Here is a 26942-nt window from a genome sequence, read left to right as displayed (position 1 = left end):
CAAAATTGTTCCCATAATCTCTAGGCTCTTTCAGGGCATCTTTAGGAGTTCTTCAAATAAATCTGTGGGTATGCTCATCTTGTTTATGTTCAGTCATCTTGGCTGCCTCAGATGTTCAGGAGTCCATGCTATACTGACATCTTTTGCAGCATCTAAACTATTTGAAAACACTGAGTTTTTACTACAAGTCTCTGGTAATTAACTTTCTAAGCAACTGTCCCATTAGATTGGTCCATTTAATGTCATGTAAAATCAGTTTATTAGACTCTCACCAATGGCTCTGACTATAAATTCCAACTCCCACAATCAAGAGCAACAGTTCGGCTTCTCAAACAAACTCCATACCTGCCTTTTGCAAAAAGCCATTTCATTGTCATAAGTGTCTGCTTTCCAGAGATGAAACCACACAGAACCACCTCTGGTCTGTGATTGACTCAGGGAAATACCTATATTCAGAAGTTCTGAGACTGGGACTTGGGAAGGTCAATGCTCTGATATAACACAGATATGAAGAACACTATTGAGTTTCAAAGTATCCTATAGATTGGACCATAGCTCTGCCCTTTCTTCACTAAAAGGAGCCCTGGATTGCTCACTGTTGGGGACAGGTACCAAAAAGTAGTAGCTAAGGTTTCCAGAAATATATTCATCCACACTCTTACACTGACCATTATATGTTTCCATGACATAAAAGCACAATTACAAATCAGAGAATAACACAGGTGTCTACAAAGTACAATGCCATCTCTTATGTTTACCTATGTGACTGTGTGTAAGATGAGGCCATAGGCTATAGTTCCCAACTGTTCTAAAGGCTTTTCTCAAGTCATCCGTTTATATAGTTATACCTGAAGATGATGAAATGAATAACATTAAAATTCTAGGATGAAAATGGAAGGAACTATATCAGCTCAATGTGTGAGCTAGGGTGTATGTTCTTTGAACATTATCCCCATCATTTTATTAAAACAAAACTAAGGAATGGACCTGGGGAGTGGGAGAATGGGAGAAATTCCTACCCTAATGCTTAGAATGTAAACTCCAGGAGAAATACAGGATTATATTTTGCTAACACCTAGAATGGTGTGGAACACACAAAATGTATTTCACTAATACGTGTTTCAACTGATTTTTCTTCACAAAACCCTCTTATCTAATTACCAATTGGTCTCCAAAAACTGGCAATCCAAAAAGATGACCTTAAATTTGATAACTTTATAGTGTTAGTTACACAATAAAGTTTTCCTGCTAACAAATCCTCTATGGCATCTATTTCAAAATGAAAGTCTATTATTAGAAACACTCCCACTGTATAGACGCTGGAGATGAATTGCCAAAGTCCGAGCTCCCAATAATGCATTGGCAAGCAGAAGCATCATGGCTGGACCCAGTAGGAGAAGGAAGATGGGATGTACGCATTTACATACAATGCCCAACTCAAACCTTCCTGTTCCTTAACTTCCAGGCCTTTTGATGAGTTTAGTTGTTCTCAGATGTGAAAAAGAAGGTGTTCTGGATAGGAATGATGGCTTGGTTAGGTACTTAGCCAAGTAACAAGAAGGGAAACTAATGAGTAATTATTGCACAATGGCAAAACACAAGTGCTGAAAGGAGTGTAATTTGTTTCTCTGAATAGTCCAGTCCTTTCATCATAAAATGTTACTATTACATGGACACAGGCCAGCAAAAACACTTGATATACAAAAATGCTTATTGTAAATAATTTCCATAACCAGATCAATGAGGTGCTATCACTGTAGTTTAGATGCTGGGACAGGACAATAACTACATTATACCAAACTTTTCATTATAATGGTATTCATAATAATGAGACTTGGTTGGTTTGATCATTAAATAAATATAAGTTATTCACATTTATAAAAGTATAAATCAATTCATCTTTTGGCTTCTCCCAATGCACCCATGCTCCCTTCTTCCACTGTCAATATTTCCTTAGGAAACTGTAATAATCTAAAGTGGGGCTGCAAACACCATCCTTTACCACATCTTCAGAATGGCAAAACCACCAAGGTAGCTGCCTGTCCTGCCTGACCTTTCTGGATAACTTTTAAAAGTGCCCAAAGCCAACTGGTACCGTCCTAACTTGTGATGTAATGGAAGACACCTGGATGTGTAGTCAGAAGATCTGAGCTTTTCATGACGGGTTCTGCCACTTCTCTGTGGAATTTTAAGTGACTCCCTTGATCCCTCTGAACCTCTATTTCCTCTTCCATGATAACAGAATTTGGTCCTGCTTCACAGAGGTGTTGTGAGAATTGTATAAGACCTTATATGTAAAATTCCTAATCGAGTAACCTAGCACACAGTAAGTGCTTAATAAATTCATGTTAAAGGTAGATTCTGGATAGGTGCAGCAGTACATGCCTGTAGTCCCAGCTACACAGGAGGCTGAGGCAGGAGGATCCTTGAGACCAGGAGTTCTAGACTGTATATCATCTCACCTGTGAGTGCCACTGTACTCCAGCCTGGGCAAACACAGCAAGACCCCATCTCACAAAAAAAAAAAAAAAAAAAAAAAACGTAGATTCTGAAATATAGACCTGGGAGCTACTGGAGTAGGAAAATTTTTAACAAACAGGAATATAGCAACTATATACGTATGTTACTACAACATATAAGGTTGTGAAGATTACATGATAATTAACAATTAAATGATAATTAGGTCATTTAATAAAATTAGATGATAATTAAATGGTAAATAGTAAGTCATCTACAAATATAATATGTCATTTGTCTGGTTGTCTATGAGAAAATATTAGCTAGTTATCAAAACTTCCACTAACCCATTCTGTATCTCACTCAAAACACTCGATCCTCTTAGCTCTCTCTACCTCCTTCTAAGGCCCTAATCGTCAAGGAACAGAATGCAGCCTGAGAAAGTCTAATAAGTTAGATTTCTTAGGATAAAAAAGTGGTTTTTCATATTAAAGATAGGTGAAAGTTCCCTATAAGGAGCCTACAGTTTTCCACCTACATTATCTCATTTAATTCCCCAGATGACTCCATCAGACCACTATTTCCCTTTTAACACATCAACTGCCACACTAGAAAAAAATTTTTTTTCCCTTGGGACCACAGTGTCTTATTATAAAAGTAGAACAAAAACTTCAAAAACAAAACAATCCCTTCTAATTTAATGAAAAATGAAACTTATTGACTTCTATTCATTTAATCCATGTTTTTAGAATTAATTTATCAATATTAATTATAACAATAATAACATCAACAAGTAAGAGTTTCATGAACCAACTGCAAGGTTTTGTTTCCTGAGGCCCAGGACTCAAAACTAGTGTGAGTTAAATACAACTCACATGGTAGTTAATGTGTTAAACGATGAGGAAGTGGAGACTCAGAGAGATTAAGTAACCTGTCCAAGGCCACACAGCTACTCTTCTCAGTGAAACATGCTGCACCCCATGAAAATAGCCAGGAGGAGATATTGGAGTCAAAGTCCCCCCAAAATTGTCAGGATGCAAACCCTGCCTGTCCAATCAGAGCTGCTACCTCTTGAGTACTGGAAGCCCCCAATTCCTGTAATCATCCCATAGTTCCCCACTCCACAAGAGCACATTCTTAATGTTCCTCAGGACTCTTGCTGCTGCCAACAGACCCATAACTCAGATTCAGGAGCTGAGAGATGGCTCAGGACAAAACAGGGCCTCGCTTGGACAGGGCCACCGTACTTTGCAGGCGCGCCTCCCTCTCCCTCCTGCTATGCGGAACTCGCCTGTAGGTGGCGCCCCGCTTCGCTCAGGGGAACTCGGAGGGCGAGGACACGGGTCACCAGCTGCCTCCCCTAAAGGCCAATTTAAATAGTCCCTTGGCTTGAACTCAGCACAGAAACCTCGGTGATGTGGACGTGCCCTCCCACCTCCGCCTTCCCTGTCGCTCTTCCTCTCCCCGCTCCCCGCTCCCTCCCCGCTCGGGGCCGCGGGGCCGGGGAGCCGGTAGCCTGCGCTGCCTCCGCGACAGGGCTCGGGAGCGAGATCGCCAAGCGCCCCCGACCGAGCCCGGCGCTCCGGGGCGGTGCTTGGATCCTAGACCCTCGGGCCTGCCCGCTCCCCCCGCCCCGCGCCCTCCCAGCACCCCCTTTGCCCGCAGCTGTAGCGGGGGGGGGGGGAGTGTGACCCCGTGAGAGCTGGGCGGGGCGGAGCAGCTTTAAAAACTTCTGAAAGGCCTCGTTTAAAGCCTCAAAGGACAGAACTTGGGCCGGAAGGCGGTTTCCACGCAGGGGCCTAAAAGGGGGCGGGGGGTGCACCTGCAGGGCTAGGAGCGCGCTGCCTGGAAAGGGGGTCCGGTTACCCGCGAGCGCTGAAGCCCTCGCCCCGCACTCGCTGCCGGTCTGGTGCAGCCGGCGGCCCCCCTCCCGGGACCCTTGGCTTTCATCCTCCCCACGGGACAGCAGCCGGGCGGGGTGGGGGCTTCTCTGGCCAGCGCATTCCCCGCAGGGTCTTCCTTCCCTCCAGCCCCTCCCTAGGAACCCGAGATTTCGCAGCAAAGCTGAATTCCTGGATTTTAACTCCAACCCACCGGGGTGGGAGACCGCTGAGGAAATAGGCATTGGCAGTGGAAGAAGTGTTCCCATTTCACATCCTTGCCCCCTATAAAAAATAAAAAATAAAAATAAAAAAAACCTGGGGAGGGTGAGAAGGAAAGGAAAGCGGGAGGAGGGGCCGGTGCTGGGGTGGAGGAGGGGGTGGCACGGGTCGCACGGTGGTGGATGGCAGAGTGGTCCCGGCGGCGTTGGGAATCGCCGCTGTCTCTGTGCGCCCCGGTTGTGCCACCTCGGGGCAGGTGGCTAGGGGCCGCGCGGCCGCCGGCGACCAGAGCAGCTTTGCGGCAGACAGGGAGCGGACACGGTCCCACGCGCGGCCGAGAGAGACGGACTAAGGGGATTGTCATTAGCAGGGCATTAGCAGGATCATCATCCTCCAAAGTCCTTCCTATTGAGGCTCTTGAGTGAATTAGGTAAATGATTTGCTCCGTTTGTAGTTTCTGAAGAAGATATTTTCTCAGATCGTCTGAAATTGAGCGCTTTAGCCAGGGAGCAAATGCGTGGGGCCTCCTCTCCACTACCTGCGGTCACACGCAAGGAGAATGGCTGGAGGAGTTAGTGAGGACTTATAGGGAGAGACAAAAGTGGAATTTAATAAATCTGAATAATTTGGCTAAGAAAGAGAAATAGTTACTGAAAATAGAGTAGTGGGAAAAAAACTACATAAAGTTTATTATTTTGCTTGGAGTCCTTTTCCTTGATCTGAGAAAGTAAAACATATGAGAGTTGGGGAATTTTTTTTTTCCAATTAGCGTTTACTACAGTATCTCAGAGTCCTTGAAAATTTTAGTGAATTTTAAGAAGCAACAGTGGGCTGACATTTCAGGCACCAAAAGTATGGGGTACAGATCGGTAGACTTGAAGAGCTTGGTTGCAATATTAGCTCTCAAATTTAATATCAACTTTTATTTAAAAAATAAAATAGGGTGGTATTTTTATTAATATTTTATCATCTTAGGATGTAGGAGACACTGAGAAGAAAAGAGACGGAACGGAAACTGGAGCGATGGAAAAAAGAGAAAAGCGCGATTAACTGTAACGTTTTGGTCGTCAATGACTCCCAAGTCAGCGTCCTAATACACTGCACATTTCTGGTAGCGTTAACTCTCACCGGAATATTGGCGGGCCTGGTCTCTAAGCACGTCCTAAGAAAGGACAGGCTTAAGCAAAATAATTTCCCTTTTGTGAATTTCCTGCGCTTGCTTCATGTAGTAACCTCAACAGAAAGAGGAGTCCTCCCTCTCCCAGTGGCCTGAGCTGAATTTGCTGCATTAAAATCGGCAGGTGTGCCCAGTGTTCCCAGCGCTGGAGCCGGGACCTGGGATGAGAAACAGAAGGCCCAACGGCAGGGCAGCCTGGGTACCTTGCCCTGGCATTGAAGCAGATGAGGACTGGCATGTTGGAATGACTTATCCTCCTGATATTAGCAAAGCCAAGAGATCTAATTTCTTGCAAACTTACCCACTTTGCAACCAGCACCCTGGGTATACAGGATGAAAGCAACATTTTTACCCCTTAAGACTAAAATGTAACCTTTTAGATACTCCCTATTCCGGGGTTGAAAGCATGTCAAGGGCTCAAAGGCAAGCTTGTATTGCACACTGAGCAAGTGGGATTTATCAGGGTGCAAAAAGAGCACGAAACTTTGTAAAAGCTGGAATCAGCATTTGAAGAGATAGTTTAAGAAGGTGCTACATAATAGCCTGGTAACTGCAAGAGAACTAGAAATGCTTGCGGTGCATTTGTTTGGGAAGAGGGAGTGAGGGTAGAAGAGGCTTGGTGCACTGCAGTTTGAATGTTTTAAGGTTTATGGGAAATAGTCTTATAAAGCTAGAAGGCTATACTTTCTCAGCAATGTACTCCTAGTGATTTTCCCCCAGACTTATGGGGGTGGGGGGTGTTAAGATCTTCACAAGCTCTCCTGGCCCTGAGGAATCACAAAACTTATAAACTCTGCAACATTTCTCTTAAGATCATTATACAAAACACAGAAGACTAGAGCACAAAATAATTAAAGTGGTGATTTCCCCCAGATGACAAACCAGGCAGGAGCACGCACCTTCATCTGCAGTGGCACCAACATTCCCACTCTGGGTCCACATGCTACCAGCCAAAGAGCAAGAGCTTATCCACTTCAAGTGTGTGAGGAGCAAGGCTTGATTCAGGGTCCAAACATATACTTACAAAACACAAAAGGGGGGGGGCTCAATTCTGAGTGTTGGAGGGAAGGGTTACTCCCAAAGAAGTCTGGGGACTTCCAGCAATCAGTGAAAAACAGCCCGGAAGGTCTGCAATCTGTCAGCTCTAGGGGCAGTCACTCCATCCCACAGCCCCACAGCCCCACAGCCTGGAGTGTTGTGGTTCAAAAATTGGAAACTGTGGTTTTTAGTTGGGTCTGGGTCCTGCCTTTCCCTCCTTCCTCTTCATCGGGCCCTCTCTGTAAGCGGATTTGCTTTTCCATGCATCGCTGGCAAGTCGCTTTTAGGAAATCTTGCCTCTGCAAAACGTTTTAAACATGGTAATATATTGCAGTCTTATTAAGTCCCCTTCCAGAAGCACGTGAAAGGGGCTCTGTTTTCCTGACAGATTCAGGAACTCGACTGTCTGAGCAAGACTGGCCCAAGGAAGGCTTGGATTGACTCCACTATCCACTTTAAATGAAGACAGAATTTTTTTGTTTGTTTGTTTTGTATTTGTTTGGTTTTTGTTTTCGTTTGGTTGGTTTTGGTTTTGGTTTTTAACGCCTAGGAGATTTTTAATTCACGTAATACTCCCTCTAACAGGGGGGGGAAAAAAAGCATTGAACTTGTTCCCTTCATTATAAGACATCGACCGTATGACAGGCTGAGAGGACAGGCTGCAGAGTTGGTGGACCACGAATTAATGTGGAGAACGAAGCCGTTCCGACTAGGTTCCCCGGGCTCGAGGACGCGGAGGGGAGGGGATAAAGGTTCCTAACCGGTCGCTGCTAGGGAGAGGGGGGGCCATGAAAGGAGACCCTTTGATTTAAAGTTGGGTTGTGGTGGGCATCTGATCTTTCTTCCAGGACAACTCGCCCAGGAGCCCCGCGAGTTTCAGCTTCCACCATGAAAGTAAGGGTCTGTTCTGCCGCGTCGCCCCCTCCTTCCTCTCGGGATGCGCCGGGCGGGCGACCGAGAAGGGGGCGCGGCGCGGGGTCAGCTCCGGGGCCAGAGGGCGGCGCCCAGCCGCGGAGCTCTACGGCCTCCTCCAGCAGCCTGGCGGTCATGACCTTGGCCGGCAGCTCCACCTGCCCTAGCCTCAGTCGCTCAAAGGGCCTGGAGTGAGAGATCCCCGTGGCCGGGTGGATGGTGATCGAGGGCAGAATTGAATTTGTTTATGTTCAAATTTCCCCAGAAGCTCTGAAACTGGAAACGCGGGCTGCCAGGGACAGTTCCTAAGTTCCCACCCGGACGCCGCAGGTCTCGGGATGCTGTGGGGAGCCAAATGCCCGCGGTTTCTGGGAGCCAAGTTGCTGCGGACAGGGAGAAAGGAAACTCGCCAGGTCTCCCACGTTGAGCTCTTGAAATTTTTAAAAGTATGGGTACCTTGGATTTCCTTTCTGACACTAACAGTGCCTCTTTAGAAGAAGGGTGTGCGCGCGTGTGATAGCGATGGTGGGGACCCCCGCCTGCTAAAGTCTCATTCCGGCCTCCGCAAGCGAGAGGGAGGAAGGCAAGTAGGTGGAGTAGAAGGCAGCGCACACTCTTCTATTTTTTTATTCATTTATTTCGGAAATCGTGTTACTGAGATGGATCAAGTGGAGTCGTACGCTAGGAATGAATGAATTTTTCTCTCTACGCACTCAGCAAGACGCTTTCTGACTAATGGAGAACTTAACCCTGGAGCTTGCAACCCCCAAACTTGGTGTCCGACGCCACCCGGGGCGTCCCAGGCTTGACAGCCTTCGAAGGGGCGGTCCCTCCACCGGTTCCTGGTAAAACAGTTAGTGCACCTGGGACTTCAGAGTGCACGGAAGGAAAGAAGTGGGGCATTACTTTCCAACAAGCAGTGACCTAAGCCTGCCAGCGCCTACCTTGTTCTGGAAACACCTAATCTCCACTTCCTCTATAAAGCTTAACTGCAGCTCTCCTCCAATCCCAAATTGCAAACACTAGCAGAATTGCTCCCTTAAGCATTCCATTCCTGTGACCCTTCCTAAAGCCCGTTCAAGTCTGCACTCTGGGGGTCTTTGAGAGAGGAGAGAAATTCATGATGTTGCTCTTTCATTTAAAACTAATAATGACACAAAGGGAGCATGCCTGAGATCTGGGATTGTTTTGACTTCATAATTCAATGACAGAGACTGGGCCTGAGGTAACAAGTTGTATAGGAAAGAAAGTATCACAACAGGAACAGGCAGGAACTGATGCCTTGGAAACTTCTCTCCAAAGAAAACCTTGGCTTCCTCCCACCTGGATAGTCAAGACACACATTAATAAATATGCACTCAACATATAGAGCCAATGTTATATATTTGCATTGATCTGGTCAAGTGGGGAATTCTCCACTGTTTCTTAACTACTATATGTATGGGAACGCAATTTTGGTAGGGAAATGTTCTGGCCTATTCTTAATAATAATAAAGACGGTTGAGCTCCTTGCTTCACACTGACATCATAAAAGCCAGATAAAATAAACTGCTTAGAGGCCTTAGTTGAAATCCAGGAGCAGTTCAAAGATCCCTCTATTATATCTGACCTTGCCTTCCCTGTGTTTACATTGGAGTAATAATAACCTCTAACATCCATTGAGTTGTTTGTTACATGTGCCATGCTCTGGTCTAAGCACTTTTATATGACAACTCATTTAATCCTGACAACAGCCCTATGAATTGGTTGCTGTTATAACACCATTTAATAAATGCAGGAAACTGAAGCATAACTAAACTAAGTAATTGTCTACAAATACTCAGCTAGTGCATGTCAAAACTAGCTAGTGGTTTGGCTCCAACACCTGTGCTCTTGACCACTCACTGCACAGACAAGAAGGGTATGGAACAGTGGTCCCTGCATGTGACCCTGCTTGGAGTTGTTTTCTGAAAAAAGTAGACAGGAAGTAATTAATCCCATTAATTTGGTCAATCTAGATAGCCAGCCTGGCACAGCAGAACTCTTACCCACTAAAAAGTTACTTTCCATGAATTTTCCAAGTGATTCAATGCATTTTGTATACAGATTATAAATAAACAAGAACATTGAAAATTGTTCCAGTGCCCAAATCCTTTTTACTGATCCTTGAAAATAGTCTTTTCCCCCTTCCCCCCAAAATATAATTATAAGATTACATTGCCATTCTCAAAGAGCATTCATTATATGCTATATATACTTCAGAGCTAGGACAATAACAGCTCTTAATATAGATACAACATTTATTGTTAAGGACACAGGCATGCTGGACTCATCACTTTCATCACCATCAGTTTAAACTGATGCCACCTGAAGAATGTGACTTCTTTTTTCTCTACATTAACCACCCTCCATCATTATTCCCTCCTAGATAGAATCATGGAGTGTCAGTGCAAAAAAAGAACTTAGAAAGCACATCATTTACCATCTGCAATTCACAGATGAGCAAAGAAGGCCATAGAGAAAAGAGAGACCTGCCCAAGCTTACAAGGAACCCAGCACTCCTTACTTCCAGTTCACTCAGATCAATCCTCTTCTCCCAAACCAGACTATCCCTTAGAGTTGACAAAAAGTATTTAGACTAAAAGCACAGGTTTTAAAAAAGTTTTACCAACCCTTTTTTGGCCCAAGATATATAAAGAAGGGGCTGTCTTACTCCTTTCTTCCTTTCAGATGTGTTCCTGGAATGTCTTCACCAGATGTTTGCCCAAGAACTTGCAATCTCAGAGTCTTCAACATGTGCGTGCATTTTAAAAGCAGCATTTTAGATCTGAACCCAATTAATGATTCTTGCCTTTCTTTTTTTAAAAAGGGGGATTTTAGTTTTGCCTGCAAATGATCCGAGTCTTTACAGAGTCTGCGTTAACGTCAGTCAGTTTCCACTCTGGGACGTGCTAGTCTCACAGTCTAGTTTTGTTCAGACTTTATTTTGCTCCAAGCTGCATTACAAACCACTTGTCCACACTGCAAAAGGCGGGGGTAGGGGGCTTTGGTGACGGGGCTTTGCTCCCCCCGCCCCCCGCTTTCGTATACGTGAAGCAATCTGGAATCATTCCGTTTGGCTTTGGCGCGCGCGCGCGCGCGCACACACACACACACACACACACACACACACACACGTGTACCATGCATGTGTGGGCGCCTATGGATCTGTGTATGCGCGCGTTTGTGATTTAAAGTGACAGGACCAAGAGCTGGACTGAAGCAGTGAATTATTTTGCGTGATAAATCAACTTGATTGTCTCCACACTGTACTTCCATTATTCACCCGAGTGCTCGGTGGTTACGGCAGACGTGCACTGCGGCAAAAATGTCCTCGGAGCCGCTAATTTTGTGGCCACTGCGGCGGTGGCGGCGGCGGTGGCGCGGGGGCGCGAGCACGGATTGATTTTTCAAGATCGCGTCTCCTTTAGTGCAACTTGCCAAATGGAATCGAGTTGACTGCAGAGGCCTCACAGGATGCTTGTGGATTGGGTTTTGTACCTGCGATTTTTTAAATATTTTTTCTTTGGGGGGAGGAGCCAAGCTGTTGGTGCAGGAAGGCAGATACACCTTTTCTGTTTTATTTTCCTTTTAAAAAAATGAAAGTGGCCACCGCAGCTTCCCGAGCTTCGGGGAGGCCAGACCTTTGCAGATCGGGAGATGACGCTTTTAATCTTGTTCTTCCCTCTATCCCTCCTTTCCTCCCTCCCTCCCTCATCCACCCTCCTCCTTGTCAGCTCTGCGACAGCCACGGGAGAGAAATGGTCACAGGCACTTGTGCGGGTCATTTGTTCTCACTCGCTTTTTTCTTCTGACAAGTAGTTACCAGGTTTTTTTCTTGTAAAACTGACCCTTTTTGTCCGGTTATCAAATTTTTAATAAAAAATGTGTCTAGAATATGTTTGATTTGTCTCCTGCTTAAACATCAAGCGATGCAGCGGTTGAGCGTAGCAGGAGGCAATCCCTTTACCAGATCTGGTAGAGAGCACCTGGGACAGACACAACCCAGTGGTTACCAACACCTTTCTTTTAAGGAGGGGCAGCGAGGGGGCTGATTAACAAATTAATTACCGGATGTGTATTGACGCCTGCAAGTTTTTACTTTCACATATTTATTATTGAATTGCTACTCTCTATAGCTGAGCATATGGATCACACCAGACTGATAGTTTCATTTCAAAAGTGGGAATCCAAAGACTTGGGGGACATCTTTGCCACCCCACTTTGTTTTTCTAGGGGGTGGCAAACCTTTGCCATTGGCAAAGGTGGTATTGACATATTTATCCTTACTTCTACTGAGGTTTCCTGCCAAGCCCTAGTAGTATTTGTCAAATTGGGAAGATAATTACAGTGTGCATGTGTGAGTAATGACACAGTGTTGCATAATAATAACTTAAGCTACATATCTTTGTTAATAGTGATGTAACTTTCCCAAAGTTTGTTTGCAGCTTTAAAGGGGCTAAGTGCAGAGCGAATTGTAGATGAGTAACTGCCAAGAAGAAAGAGAGTGAGATCTAGCCCTCTGGGTTGGTTCTGCAGTCCCTATTTTTATGTGCAACCCCAACCTGCAGGCACCAATCGCAAGTGGGCCCCATTTTCCTTGGAAGGAGAGGAGAAATTGGGAAGGAAGAGACCAAACTGATGACTTTAATGTACTTGATAAAGTTGGCCTAAATTGTCCATGATATGAAAGAAAACTTCTGTTGAAGGGAAATTTAACAGCCAGATGTAGCAATGTAATGAAAACCCACCTCAGTTAAATGTAAACATATGCCTAGTGGAATAAGCTATTTCAACATAGTTGAAATATAGCTTTTTATAATGTGTCTCTAAAATAGTGAAAATGAGCCCAAATTAATTCATAACCAACATTGTGAATTCCTTTGCTCCAACATTTTAAATATACTGAGTTGGTCATGTGTTTGGGGCACTGTTTCTCAGCCCATGGTTTGTAGACAATGCACAATTTCCATGTTATCATGACTTGGAGATAGACAGGTATTGTAATTTTGTCATTAGAGAAGAGACAAGTAGAAGTAGGTTAACATCTAGGTTCACAGAAAGGCAGCCTACAAACTCAGAGGAAACCCATACTCTCTGCTAGGCAGCAACATTGCCTGTCCTTTTACTTAAAGACCGAGACTCCAGGAGCTCAGAATTCAGCATGAATCTGATTTATAGCTATAAAAGTGATATGTCAAAGTGTATAAATTCACATGTAAACAAAGAAAAACTAACAAATAAAGGAGTCTTATTTGGTCATTAGGCAGGGCCCTAAACTTGTGAAATGCTCCCCTAAAGTTCATCTGAATTAATATTTTTGTGATATTTTCTCTATAACCATGAGTTACCATTATAAAGACCCTAAGTCAGGGAGCAGAATTAGATTTTTAAAGCTTTCTCAGTGTGGATATTTTTTAAGGGAAAAAAATCACAAATCAAACTTTTTTATTATAGGAAAAGTTTAGTAAAATTCTTAATATGTTGCTGCTTTTGACCATTTTTGTTAAAGTGAATGAGTATTTCACTTGATGGTAATAATAAATATCTGAATACTACAAACTTTAATTATGGCATATTCTTAGTTATTGGTATGTTTTCATTTTTAAAGTAATATAAAATATCATAGTAAAAAACTGCAGATTTTCTCATAGTGGCATGGCTGTATCAATGAAGTGCTTTTTAATTTTCAATTTAGGATATGTGTGTTGAACTTTCATGTTACCAACTGTAAAAACTGAAGTTTTCTCTTTGCGGGGGAGGGTACTTCAAAGTTAGCGTAATTATTTTATCTATAGACCATGGAAGTCTTACTATTGCACCTAACATACACAGTAAGACAACAACTTACAATAGTAAGTAAATTTATTCCACGTTACATTTTTTAAAAGTTAAAGCAAAGGCTTTGAGCAAATTGAAACAACTGGGGTGACCAAGTAACAGTGTTAAAACAATGTACACACTTGCAGAACTATGGGATTATTTACATTCAAATTTACAAAAGAGAAGGAAACTGAGGATAAATTTCATAAGCCCTTCAATACCTTTCCAATGAAAAACAATTTAGCTTGGGGAATGACAGGTGTCTGTGCCAATGTTATTACCTACTAAGAAAAAATTCTATTGTGTTCTCAAATTCTGACTTTGAGAAACTAAACTGAACACTAATAACTATTTTGAAACATACTTTGAAGCAAGTAACATATGGATTATATTTTCAGAATTTACTTGACTATTATGCTGTCACATCAGGGCATAGAATTTACTGTAATTAGATGTTCCAATAAGAATTTCAAAAGATAGTCCTACTAATATAAGAAACTGGATTTGAAGGGAGAACAGTGAGGTAGAATGTGACTCATTACTTGATGCAATGTCATGTGTCATATGTTGTCACTGACCTGAAAAAAGCTATTATGCTCTGGCCTTATGGCAAACAAAGTAATGGAGCCTTGCCTAGAACCTCTTTCATTTTAAAAGACAAGAGCACCCCTTACTTGTCCTGCATGCCCAGAACCCAATGTAATACCTGGCACACCAGTGACATTCAGTAAATGCTTTCCGAACTTGAATTTATTTGATAGTTCAATTTTAAAAAATTTGATAGCAAGTATAAATTTGGTAGTAGATAGGGCTAGTAGAAATACTTTGGCAGAGGACCAGTTGGGAATTTTTTTTTCTATCTGCTATCTCATGACAAATTAAAATAGGTTTGATTTATTGTCAATTTTATAGCTCTTGTGAGGACTAGAAAACTAATAGGAATAATGTTAAAACCAGAAACACTCACCATTCTTTGGCTTATTTTTTTTTTTTTGAGAAAGCATTTCTTTTTTTAATATACTAGAAACATACCAAGTACCTTATGAACTTTAATTTTTCAGCTCTCAGGCTGCCCCTGCTAACAACAAACTGGCTGTTTCCAGCATCCTCGCCAAACTAAAGCACTCTTTATAATTGGTTCTCCTTGCTCTCATTTTGGTTTTCTTTCCTTGCTAAACACAAAGTAAAAACTATGCCAAACTGCCAAAATTTACTGAAGGTAAATGCCATTCTTTCCAGCATTATTTTACTGAAAAAGGCATTACTGATTGAATGAATCTTAACATCTACAGTAAACCAAGGCATTATTCTTGCATATTAAAACCCAGAGTACTTTTCCAAACAAGTCATTTCTCCATTCATGTGATCTAAGATAGAAACCAACTTCTTTTCTTGGCCCATTAAAAATAATGCCCTTCAGGGATCACTCATTGTTTTCATAGGTATACATTTCTGCTGATGCAGCACAACTCATAACTTTCATAGTAAAGAAAATAGGAGGTATATTAAAAAGGAAAACAGTATCACTGTGTAATTGTATGAGTTTATAATGCTACATTATTTACATAAAGAATAATATATAAAATCAGAACTAGACTTTTTGCATCCCAATTAAGGAAAAATTCCACTTAATCAAAAATGTATTTTCTAAAGTTTTTCCATAAAATTTATTACATTAACATGCGATATTTAATTTTTTAGTGTTACAAAGAGATAGTAATCTCCCATCAAAACTTTTTTTCTAATTGCTGTAATGTTATAATCCTAAAATATTAATTGGCAAACCTAAAGATGTTAATACATTACCAGCCATAATGAGTAGTTTAGCTGAGTAGTTTTCACAGGTTGCATAAAATGGTGACTGAACATTTTTCACTGTATATAGAAGTATAGCATAGTATTATTTACCAAGATGAAAATAAATTTGATCTAAATGCTTTTTGTTCCATGTTCAGCTCTGGGACATCTCGACTAACTTTCCCACTTTCAAAACAAAAGAGAAAAAATGAGATAATGAAGGAAAGAAAGGAAAGGTAGCTTGTTTTTGAAATTCTGCAATCCATTCTCCACACTGCTATCACAGTGATTTTTCTAAATAACTTATTGCCACTTTCTTTAAACCCTTCAATGACTCCTTATTGCTGTCAGGATAAAGTCAATAGTCCTAAAAGTTGATTGCTGAGGCCAGAATGTTCTGACCCATATCTACCCCTCAGCCTCATCTCTATACCTGCTTTCCTACTAGTTTGTGGTCTGTTTTATTTCTTCTTGCAACTGTCACTGCAGCCTTACTCCCTCTGATTCCCTTATCCCTTGGATAACTCTTATTTATCCTTGAGAAAAAAACCTGCTCCAGCATTCAAAAAATATTTCTGAAGAGAATGAAGAAATGAAGGGATGAACCCATGTACCATATTGTTCTATTAATATTATGCAGAATTATAGACGTCTAGAATTTCAAAATACCTTGGATATCAATTAGTTCCAAGATATTTTTCAAATGGGGAGTGATTGCTAATGAATGTAAAATTTCTTTTTGGTGTGAACAAAATGTAAAGTTAGACAGTGGTGACAGTCATACAACTTTGCAAATATACTAAAAACCACTGAATTATACAAATTAAATGTGTGAATGGTATGATATGTGTACTACATTTCAATAAATCTTCTATTTAAAAAAATTTTTTTTCAGATGAGGAAACCAATAGTAGTCCTGATAATTCAAGTGACTTTCAAAAATTGCACAGTTAATGGAAGCACTGGAACTAGAATCCAAAGTTCCTGATACTCATGAAATCAGCTCCACAAATGAAATGAGTCATTAGAGAATTTGTTCAATATTTCTCTCCAAAGATAAATGAAGATTGCTTTTCCTTCTCAAAAAATTAAAAATAGAATTGCTATATTATCTAGCAATTCCACTTCTGGGTATACACACAAAAGCATTGACAGCAAGATCTCAAAGAGATATTTTATACACTCATGTTCAGAGCAGCATTGTTCACAATAACCAAAAGGTTTGGAAGCAACCCAAGTGTTTGTTTATCCATCAACAGATGAACAGATAAACAAAATGTGATATATATGTTATATATGTATATATAATATATACATAATATATATTCAATGAAACATTATTCAGCCTTAAAAAGGAAGAAAATTCTAGCACATGCTAAAATATGCATGAACCTTGAAGACACTGCTAAGTGAAATAAGCCCATCCCAAGAGCAAAAATATTTTATGAGTCAACTTACATGAGGTCCTAGAGTTGCCAAATTCATAGAGACAGAAAATAGAATGGTGGTTGCCAGGGGCTGGGAGGAGTATGTAATGGGGGATTGTTTAACGGATACAGAGTATTAGTTTGAGAAGATGAAAAAGTTCTGGAGACAGATGGTGGTGATGGTTGCACAACAATATGAATCAATTAATGCCATTGAACTGTACATTTAAAAATGGTTAAAATGACAAAAAAAAAAAAAAGGGCAGGGCACAGTAGCTCACGCCTATGATCCCAGCAGTTTGGGATGCTGAGGCGGGAGGATCACTTGAGGCCAGGAGTTTAGGACCAGCATGGGAAACATAGCAAGACAAAAAAATTTTTTTAAATTATCTGGGTGCCGTGGCATGCGCACATAGTCCCAGCTACTTGCTGAGCTAGGAGGATCTCTTAAGCCCAGGAATTTGAGGTTACAGTGAGTGATAATCACAGCACCGCTGCACTCCAGCCTGGGTGACAGAGTGAGACTTTGTCTCTAAAGCTAAAAAAAAAAAAAACAGTATATTTTATATTTTACCACAATAAAAAAAAAATGGTCATTTTCCCAGGGGATTACTAGTACAGTGTCAAATGGTGCCTTATTTCCTAACCCTGATCCACATAGGCATTGTTTTATTTTATTTCATTTATTTTTATTTCAAAATATTAAGGGGGTACAAATGTTTTAGGTTACATGGATTACTTTTGTAATGCTTGAGTCCCTGCTATAGGTGTGCCCATCACCCAAATAGTGTTCATTGTACCCATTAAGTAGGTTTTTGTCTTTCCTCTCCTCCCCCCACTTCCCCCCTTATTGATTTCTACTGAGTTTTACTTCCCTCTGTGCAGCATGTATGCTCATCAGATAGTTCCAATTTAATAGTGAATACATGTGGTGTTTGTTTTTCCATTCTTGAGATACTTCACTTAGGAGAATGGTCTCCAGTTCCAACCAGATTGTTGTAAAAGGTATTAATGCATCTTTTTATGGCTGAGTAGTACTCCATGGTACACATATACTGTATTTTATTAATTCACTCATGAATTGATGGGCACTTGGGTTGATTCCACATCTTTGCAATTGTGATTTTTGCTGCAATAAACATTCGAGTGCATGTCTTGCTATGCTGCCCAGGCTGGTCTGGCCTCAAGCGATTCTCTTGTCTCAGCCTCCTGAATTGCTGGAATTACATGTGCAAGCCACTGTGCCCAGCCTGTAATGCTTTTTTGGTTGACCCACAGTCCTGGATCTTAGGGTATTAACTGAACTTTGAGACAAGAGACCTACTTATTATTGCTTACTTTGTCAAACGAGAATAACCGCAATTCTACAATGTCCTGTTTTGGAGCCCCCTTTGCTGACCTCGTTTTTGCATCACCTCATGAGAGAGAGAAGTCAGGAGAGGCTGGAGAGCTAAAGAACAGAGACTGGAAAAGAGAGTCTGAATCCACAGTGTCCACACCAACTGGGTTGTCCAGTTTCCATTTCCTTCCTCCCTATACTATTTTGGTGGGGGTGTAATGTGATCTTAGGAATATTAGAGTGAGTATGAAAAATCACAGGGTCAGAGGGATCAGTCTCAACTATTGATAGTTCTGTCCTTTCTTTGTTGCTGATTTTCTGGGCCTATAGATACTGATGTCAACTAGGTGAATTCTGATTTAGCATAGTGGGAGCACTCATGCACTAGCCCAGGGGACTCCAGTTATAGCTGAGCACTTCCTAAAAGAGTCATTTGTGAAGATTCTCATCCTTCCCACTCCCTCTAATCTTATGCTGCTGGACTCTTATCCAGGGATTGAGCACATGCTTCAGTACATCACAGTGAAGACTGTCTTTTTCATATCAACTCAGGGATGTGTGTGTGTGTGTGTGTGTGTGTGTGTGTGTGTGTGTGTACGTCCGCGCACACGACAGCAGTGGTGAAGTTGGTGGTGGGAGGTTACATGTTAAATTCTTTCAGACCTCAGAACATCTGTATTCCTTTTGAACAACCCTTCTTGAATTTTATAATCATATGGACATTGTATATTTCATATGTTTTCACCTTTTCCTCTTTAAATTGATTATCAGGAAACTCAAAGTAAAAATTTTAAGTCAACCCTAGCAAAGTATATAGAATCTCATATCATGTATTTTGGATCTTGCCTTCAGTTTTGCCTTATTTTTATCTTAATATAGTATATGTATTTTTATGTGTGTCTTCTCCAAAACCTTCAAAATACATGCAGTATAAATATGACTAACTAAATATCCATATTCTTTCTTCTGGATAGGCCTCTATTAACAGCTGTTGGTGGTATAGGCCTTCAGAGAATAAAAACAAATTTTTTGAATGGTTTCACATTCATGATCCATTGCATCCTCACCAAACCTCATGAAGTAAACAGGACTGATGGTATTTACACTTTACAGTGGAAGAAGGGTGGTGTCAGAGAAATTGAACTGCCCCAGGTCACCAAGAGTAGAGAATAGGAAACCAGAACAACTCACAGCTCTAAAAACCAAGTCACTATTTTTTAAGTTACAGTTCTAGACCGCTTCCCTCATCCTCATTGCTAATTTATTTTTCCGGAAAATTATCCCTTACCTGTCTAAACATGTTTGGGTAAATCTTTAGGTACTAACCTGGATTTTATAGCCATCCTTTCAGTTTAGACAATTAATCATTTTATTTCTCCCATCAGATTCACTAACAGTATTTCTTCACTTTCTTTGGTCTCTTTTCTACTTTGATACCAGAGACAGTTATTCACTCCTTTCCCATTCCTGCAGAATATCCTTTGCATGATGTAATGAAACTGGCACCAGGCTGGGGATTAATTCTTTACCAGCTGCATGGCCATGAGCTTGCTACTTAACTCTGCTAGTTTCAGTTTTATCATCTGTAAAATGTGGTGGTTGGAGACTTCTGAGTTCCTTTTCAGCTCTCTCCTTCTGTGAATTATAAACTCATACTTTGCTACCTTCACTTGAGTCAAGATTTTCTCTGTCTGGTCACCATAGCAGCTCAGTTGCATGACTTCATTTTTGGTCTTCTGCAGCTTATTGTGGTGTGTCCAAGACAAGAGGATGGTTACCTTTCATCATGATTGGCACCAGCTAATGATCAAAATTATGCTTTAAAAAGTTTGAGGTCCAAACTCTTTACTAAGCCAGATACCACAGTTAGAGCTTTGGGAAGGAATTCAGAATGAATTATATATTGTATTCCACACTCATTAAGGGAATGACCTTGAGTAACTAACTCCCTACAGTTTCTTGAGCCTTAGTTTCTTTATTTGTGTGATGGGAATAACAATGCCTGAACCATCTATGCAGCAGAAGGGTTAAAGGTAGTAAGTTGTGAAAGGCCTGTGTAAGGCAAATTCAATGTCCTGCTACTTACACTTACAATTCTGCCCTTGTGATAATGCCCTGTCTTGCATTAGTTATAATCCTGACCTTGTTTTCTATCAGAGTGCAAGGCTTGAAAAGGTAACCATTTGTTCATGTATTCATTCACATATTAATTCACCAAACATTTATTGAAGAGCTACTGTGGCACTTTGCTTGTATGCATGCAAGGATGGATAAAATAACTGCACATTCAAGGAGCTCATCGTTTAGTAAACAGACACACAAATAAATAACTGATATACAATGTGAAAAGAGCTATCTTCAATGAGTGTAAGTTGTTAGAAAGCACAGGGAAAAGATTGACCAATTCTGCCTAGGGGAGTTGGTAAGTAGTATTAAGCTGGTTCTTGGGAAGAACAATGAATGGAACAGAGAAAAAACTTCAAAGATTTCTGGGCAGAAAGAATCATACAAATAGGGAAAAAGAGGAATGAACATATATGGTATATTCAGGAAGTAATGAAAAGAGAATACCAAGATATTTATTGTGGCTGGGATGAGGGGACAGCAGAGAGAGAAATTGAGTAGGAAGGAGTCTGGAAAAGGAGGCTAAAAATAAAGTCAAATATATTATGTACCAAGTTGGGGAAAGGCTATACGATTTTGGAGAGAAAATAATCCAAAGGTACCATAAGATTGTTTTATAGGATTGGTTATTGTAGTAAAGGCTAAGCTGCTATATCAGATATCCCATACAGTAGTTTAAATATGATCTAAGCTAGAGAAGCAGCTCTGCTCCATAAGGTCGTTTGGGAACCCAGGTTTCTTCCATCTTGTTGTTCTCTTATCTCTGAGGATATTGTCCTGGTCTTTGTAGTTGAAGTTGGGTCTGAAACATGGCCTCACTGCAGCCTTTGGAAAGCACCACAAGTTCAGGACAAACTTCTTTCAAGCAAGTGTCATGGCAGTTGCACTCAACAATTCTGCTCACATGCCAATGAGAAGAATTTAATCATGTGCCATATCTAGCTACAAGGAAGGCTGGGAATTATTGATTCCAAAGTGTTCATCTATGTATCCAAGGATATGCAGAGAGAACAGATTTGGGTAGGGAGGACATTAGTTTGCCACAACTTGCTTATTTGGGAGCCTCATCAATTCCTAGATTAATTTTGCTTCTAGTGTTTATCATTTATATTGCAATGTTAGTCCTTTGAATGCCCGTGTGTCTAAAAAGTGCTTCGGATCATCTAGGATTTACACAGGCAAAGCAAGAAAATGTGAAATATGAAACATGAAATATATCTCAACATTCAACTAAATTCACAGATTTAAACTTAAGTTGATTATTAGGAAAATATTGCAGTTTTGATTTATATTTCTAATTCAGTAAGACTCTGATGTTCTAGTTTTCATACCAATGTCTCGCAAGAGGATTAAGTTTTTATTTGGGTCAACAAATCACAATTCCTGGAAGAGCCTACTATTTTCAAGGCATAAAGCCAACCTACATGGAAACATGGGGTTCTGAATGGGGTTAGCAACTCAAAGTCACCCTACTCTATGTGCTCCTGGTTTTCAGTGGCATGGTGGAGCTGAGGTTACTGGAATGCAGATTCATAGGAATGGGAATAATCGATATAGTATAAACTCTCAATTCATGTAAGCTATTGTTACTGGTATTATTTTAATGTTATTTAAAATTTGTAGGTTTAAGGATATAGAAGTGACAATTTGTGAAATAGAGCCTCTTTCACTAATAGGTTTTATTATCTATCTTCTGGGTATTTGGTCTTTGGGGAGAGTCTGGAAAGTTTTCACTCCTAAATTTTCCCTGTTGATCAAAATCCCTAGAAACTAGTATCAATGGTGGGTCTCCCTTGCTTCCTCACCTCCCTCCCATCCTCTATTCTTCCCTCTTCCTTTCTCTTTTTCTCATTCATTCCAGCCAGTGCTATATCTCAGGACTTCATATTTCCTCACCTCTTTCTAACCAATCTCTTTGCCTCCATTACTAGAATAATCTTTCTAATTTGCAAATCTTACTCTGTATATCTTTTGGTTAAATGCCTTTGATGTCTTCCTGATCCCTCAAGCGAAAGTTCAAACGACTCACAAGACTCTCCACTATCCTGCCTCAGCCTGTCTTTCTAACTTCATCTCTAGTTACTGTAATATACTCATGTGCCACATAACAACATTTCAGTCACAGACCACGTATATGATAGTTGTCCCCTAAGATTGTAATCCTATATTTTTATTGTACCTTTTCTATTTTTAGATACACAAATACTTATCATTGTGTTACAATTGCCCACAGTATTTAGTATAGTAACATACTGTACAGGTTTGTAATCTAGGAGCAATAGGCTATACCACACAGCCTAGGTGTGTAGTAGTCTATACCCTCTAGGTTTGTGCAAGTACATTCTACGATGTTCACACAATGAGGAAATTGCATAAAAATGCATTTCTCAGAATGTATCCCTGTTGTTAAATGATGTATGACTGACTGTACAAGCTAATCCTAGCTAGACAACTAGCTACCATCAAATACATCCCAATTCTTTCACCCACTGCATATATTGTTATCACTGTGTTTTCCTGGAGAGAAATGCCTTTCCCCTCTCTTGTCCACCTGACAAATGCATACTTCTGGTCTAATACAAATGTCATTTTTTCTTTTTTAGCCTTTAAGGATTCTCTCTGTCTGCACACCCAGGCAAAATAAATCATTGTTTCACTACTGCCCTTTATGTATACCTAAATTGGACATAGTACTTATCACATTAGGTTACTGTTTAGCTTTGTGTCTTGTCTCTTCCATTGGACTAAAAGCTTCTTGGAGGCAGGAACAATGTCTCATTCTTCTCTGTATCTCTAGCTCTTAGCACATTCAATGTGCCAAGAACATGATACATATAAAACAGTAATAGTACTATTAATACAGCTACTCTATATTGAGTACATATTAGCACATTCAATTTGCCTAGAACATAGTATATATTAAATAGTAATAGTACTATTATTACAGCTACTATATCTTGAGTACACATAATGTACTAGCTAATTTATATATGTTCTCTGAATATCTCCCATTTTCCAGATGAGAAATCTAAAGCTTACAGAGATTAATTTGCCTGGAGTCATATGGTAGAACTAATATTAAAACCTGAGTTGAACTCCAAAGCCAATGCTATGTTGTTGTTGACTAGTTGGAGATATAAAAGGTCACTTTGGAAATGGTGCCAATCTACCACATTAAACTGAGTTAATGAACTACAGACAATGCACACAAAACTCACCACCTACTGACAAGACCATGGCATCTACATAGCAATGTAATGCAAACTGATACCTCTTGTGCATTTCAAAGGTTCTCAGCTCTTTACAAAATAGCCTTCCATTCTTACAATAGGTTGATGTCCTATTTTACAGGTTTATGCAACCATCTCAAGGTCACACAGCCTAGTATGAGCTGAACTAGGCCTGAAAGAGGCCTAGAATTTTTTTTTGGTTACTTAAAAAAAATTATTAATTTTTTTCACTTAAGCCACTATATCCCATCGAGTGTATTTCTAGGTGAAGTAGTACGCCAAGTGAAGATGGATGCTCAGTGGAGAAGGCTGGGATTAAATGCCACAGGCTTTCTAGAGCAAGAGCATATCTGAATCTATGAGGGGCAGACCAGAACGGCAAAGCTTGTCTAATGCCAAGGACAGCCACAGTACAGTACCTCCCAGTAATGCTGCGTCAGTCAACTAGTTGTAGGGTGCAAGACTAAAGCCAAAAATGTGATTCAAAATAAAATGTGAGGTTTCTCTAACCTCTAATTTAACTGTGCCAGGTCCTCTTATTAATTAATTGGGAACCTTCACCAAGGACAGTTAAGAAAATCAGACAACTGCCAGGTTGCTTCCTATTCCTCTTGACTTCTTATTGGATAATTTTTTTCAAGTGAGGTAAGCGCAAATTTTCCTCTAACTCAGTTATTCAGCAAAATGTCCTAAGCTACCTGACGCAAAGCAAACACATTTTTAAAAACAACAACAAAAAGAGCAATAGCCTGGTTGTGAAGCTTTCCATTTAAAGAGATACACTCTCCCTTCAGAGTTCTTTCCCTGCTCTGCACCGATGGCTATTTTGTTGTTTAAAACACACAGAGAAAACGTTGACATTGAAATATCCAGATTACATGGTCTTAAAGAAAGGGTCTAGCTTAATGAAATAAGATGAGTCAGTGAGATGAAGGACTTAATGTTCCAATAATTATCTTTTAACCCCCCCCCCTTTTAAATGTCAAAACTCTTATTAGAGTTCATCTCTTGGGGGGACAGGAAGGGGAGGGGTTGGGTTAAACTTTGTGGGAACCTAGATTTTGCAATGATATTGACAAATTAGATGCTTGGCAATTAAATCAGAATTTCACTGTATCTTCTGTTTTAAAGGAACAGCTTTATTCCTGAGGGAGCCCACCTAACAATTTTATGTTCAGTCATCTGCAGAGAATAGAGCAACTGTCTTTTTCTTTCCGAACCTAGGGTAGAAGCTTTATTTCACTGCAAGTTCCCTGTGACATTTTGCACTCTCTTGATTTAATGCACCAAAGAGGATCTTTAACTCTTGGTCTACACCAGTGCAAATAAAGGTTAAATCTCTCACTAACCATCATGAACTAGCCTAATAACTCACAAGAGGCTCTGGAAAAAGAAACCAAGAAAGCAGGTATACAGACTTGATTAAAACGTGCAAAACCCGCACAACCGCAGGCAAAGGCACTATATCCTCACATCTGCCCTGTACCGGCTGCGAGGTTCCGCAAGCAGGGGAACTTGTACTGCGCCAAAAATACGATCCCTCGAGCCAGGCCTAGTAACACAGGGGCTTTTCTTCAGAGCGGTGTCCCGACCGGAGCTTGCGCCGAATGTAGGGGCTCCTATTGGCCACGCGCCGTGGGGGAGGAGACGACTGGCGGGGAGAGAGACTGGAGGAGGGGAGAAGGGGGCAAGGCCTTTTCCCTGTCCCCTCCCGGCCCCTCCGCAGGCTGCTGCGGCTGCCTAGTGCGTGGTTACTATGCAAATTGCAGCGATTGAGGAAATAAACAAGGGGGTAGGGTAAGGAGAGCGGGACTGAGGGAGAAGAGCGAGGGGCTGCCGAATCGATTGCAACTTCTGCAAAGTCTCATACAATCCAAAGCACGCAAGGCAAAACGAGAGAGAATCTGAGAACCAGCCAGCCCAGGTTGGATCGAGAGAGAGAGAGAGAGAGAGAGAGAGAGAGAGAGAGAGAGAGAGCGCGTGAGCGCGAGAATGAGAGAGCGAGCGAGCGAGCGAGCGAGAGAAAGAGCGAGCGAGCGAGCGAGAGAATGAGAATTGCAATTGCAAAAGCCTTCTGATTTAGAGTAAAAAAAAAAAAATCTCCAAGAAGCCTGCAATTGGCCAACAGCTTTTTAAAAAATCTCTTCCGGGTTTTCAACGGTTCCAAGTTTATTTAGATAATTTTACAATGCAAAAAAAAGGGGACAACAAATGAAGCAATTCGTCCGAGCATTTTAAAGTTTCTCACGTACTCTTTTTACATTGCAATGGTACGTGGTACATCTTAAACTTTCTATTTTGCCTTTATGTGATATGCGTTTTATAAACAACAATGGTAGAATGATTTTATTTAATGGCTAAGACTTTAACATTTCTCTAGCTCGCATATGCACTTAAGTGATTTCTGGGTAAATGTCTATTGTGATGGTTTTGTTTTAAAGATGTAGCTTTGTGGATGGTGTTTTTGCTATGTTCATCAGAGACCGGGTTTCCTTTTTTTTTTTTCGGGATTTGAAAAAATTGCTGAGCTTGACAGATTTTTTTTTCCTCCTAGCGCTTGCTCGATTCCAGAAAGGGGTGGGGGGAAATCCTGTACGTGCTCTGTTCTGTAAAAGACGTCTGCCCTCAGCACTCAACCTAACCCGAAAAGAAATGTCTGGACCAGGAGAATAATTGACGATTTGATCCTCTAATCAATGGGACAACATAGGAGATTGACAAAAGCTCTATCCAATCATGAGGACGCTTGGGTGTACAATGGTTCTCAGTAGCCAGAGGGGGCGGGGCAGAGGAGATCTGAAGTTCTCTGCGGCTCTGAAGGGGATGGTGTGGTTCAAGCTGTCAAAGCTACGAGCTCTTCCGGATTTAGCAAGCACAATAGGAAAGAGTTTTTGAGTTTAAGAAAAAAAAAAAAAAGCTGATCGGAGGATTTTTGCATTAATCGTATGCCCTCTTCCTTGCCCTTTGGAAAAAGTCAGAAAAATTCTGCAAGAGAAATAACTTTGCATGAGTTATTAACTTTGCATTAGTTACTACTTTTAAACTCAGGGAAGCTGGTAACTGTTGTGGAAGGTGAGGTTCAACTTCTTTAAGAAACGTGTAGCTTACATCTTGTCTGAATTGTGGGTCTATAGTGAGGATTGGGAAGTAATATATTGCGTACTCAGCATTACAAAACTTCTCACTTTGATTATCTTAGAAGTTTTGGCACTTCAAGTACTTTGAAAGAATGGGTGAGCCTGTCTTCTTGAACTCTATACAACAGTTTTAAGGAAGAGAGAATGTTTCACAGGTGGACTGACAGCTGTTTTATACATTGAAAAGGAAGAGGGGGAGTGGTTTTTCTTGGTCTTTCTTGAGTTCTGCTGTTTAAGTATATGGTCAGTAGCAAATAGGATATTGAGACCGGCCAAGTTCACATTTCTTCTTGTTACCACAACAACCCCTGTGGAGAGTGCAAGTGTGGAAGTTTGCTGACTTGCTAACTGTTAGCCGGAG

Source organism: Lemur catta, chromosome 3 (genome assembly GCF_020740605.2).
Source record: "Lemur catta isolate mLemCat1 chromosome 3, mLemCat1.pri, whole genome shotgun sequence".
Taxonomy (NCBI): Eukaryota; Metazoa; Chordata; class Mammalia; order Primates; family Lemuridae; genus Lemur; species Lemur catta.
The sequence above is the reverse complement of the archived record's forward strand: the minus strand, read 5'-3'. Positions refer to the sequence as shown.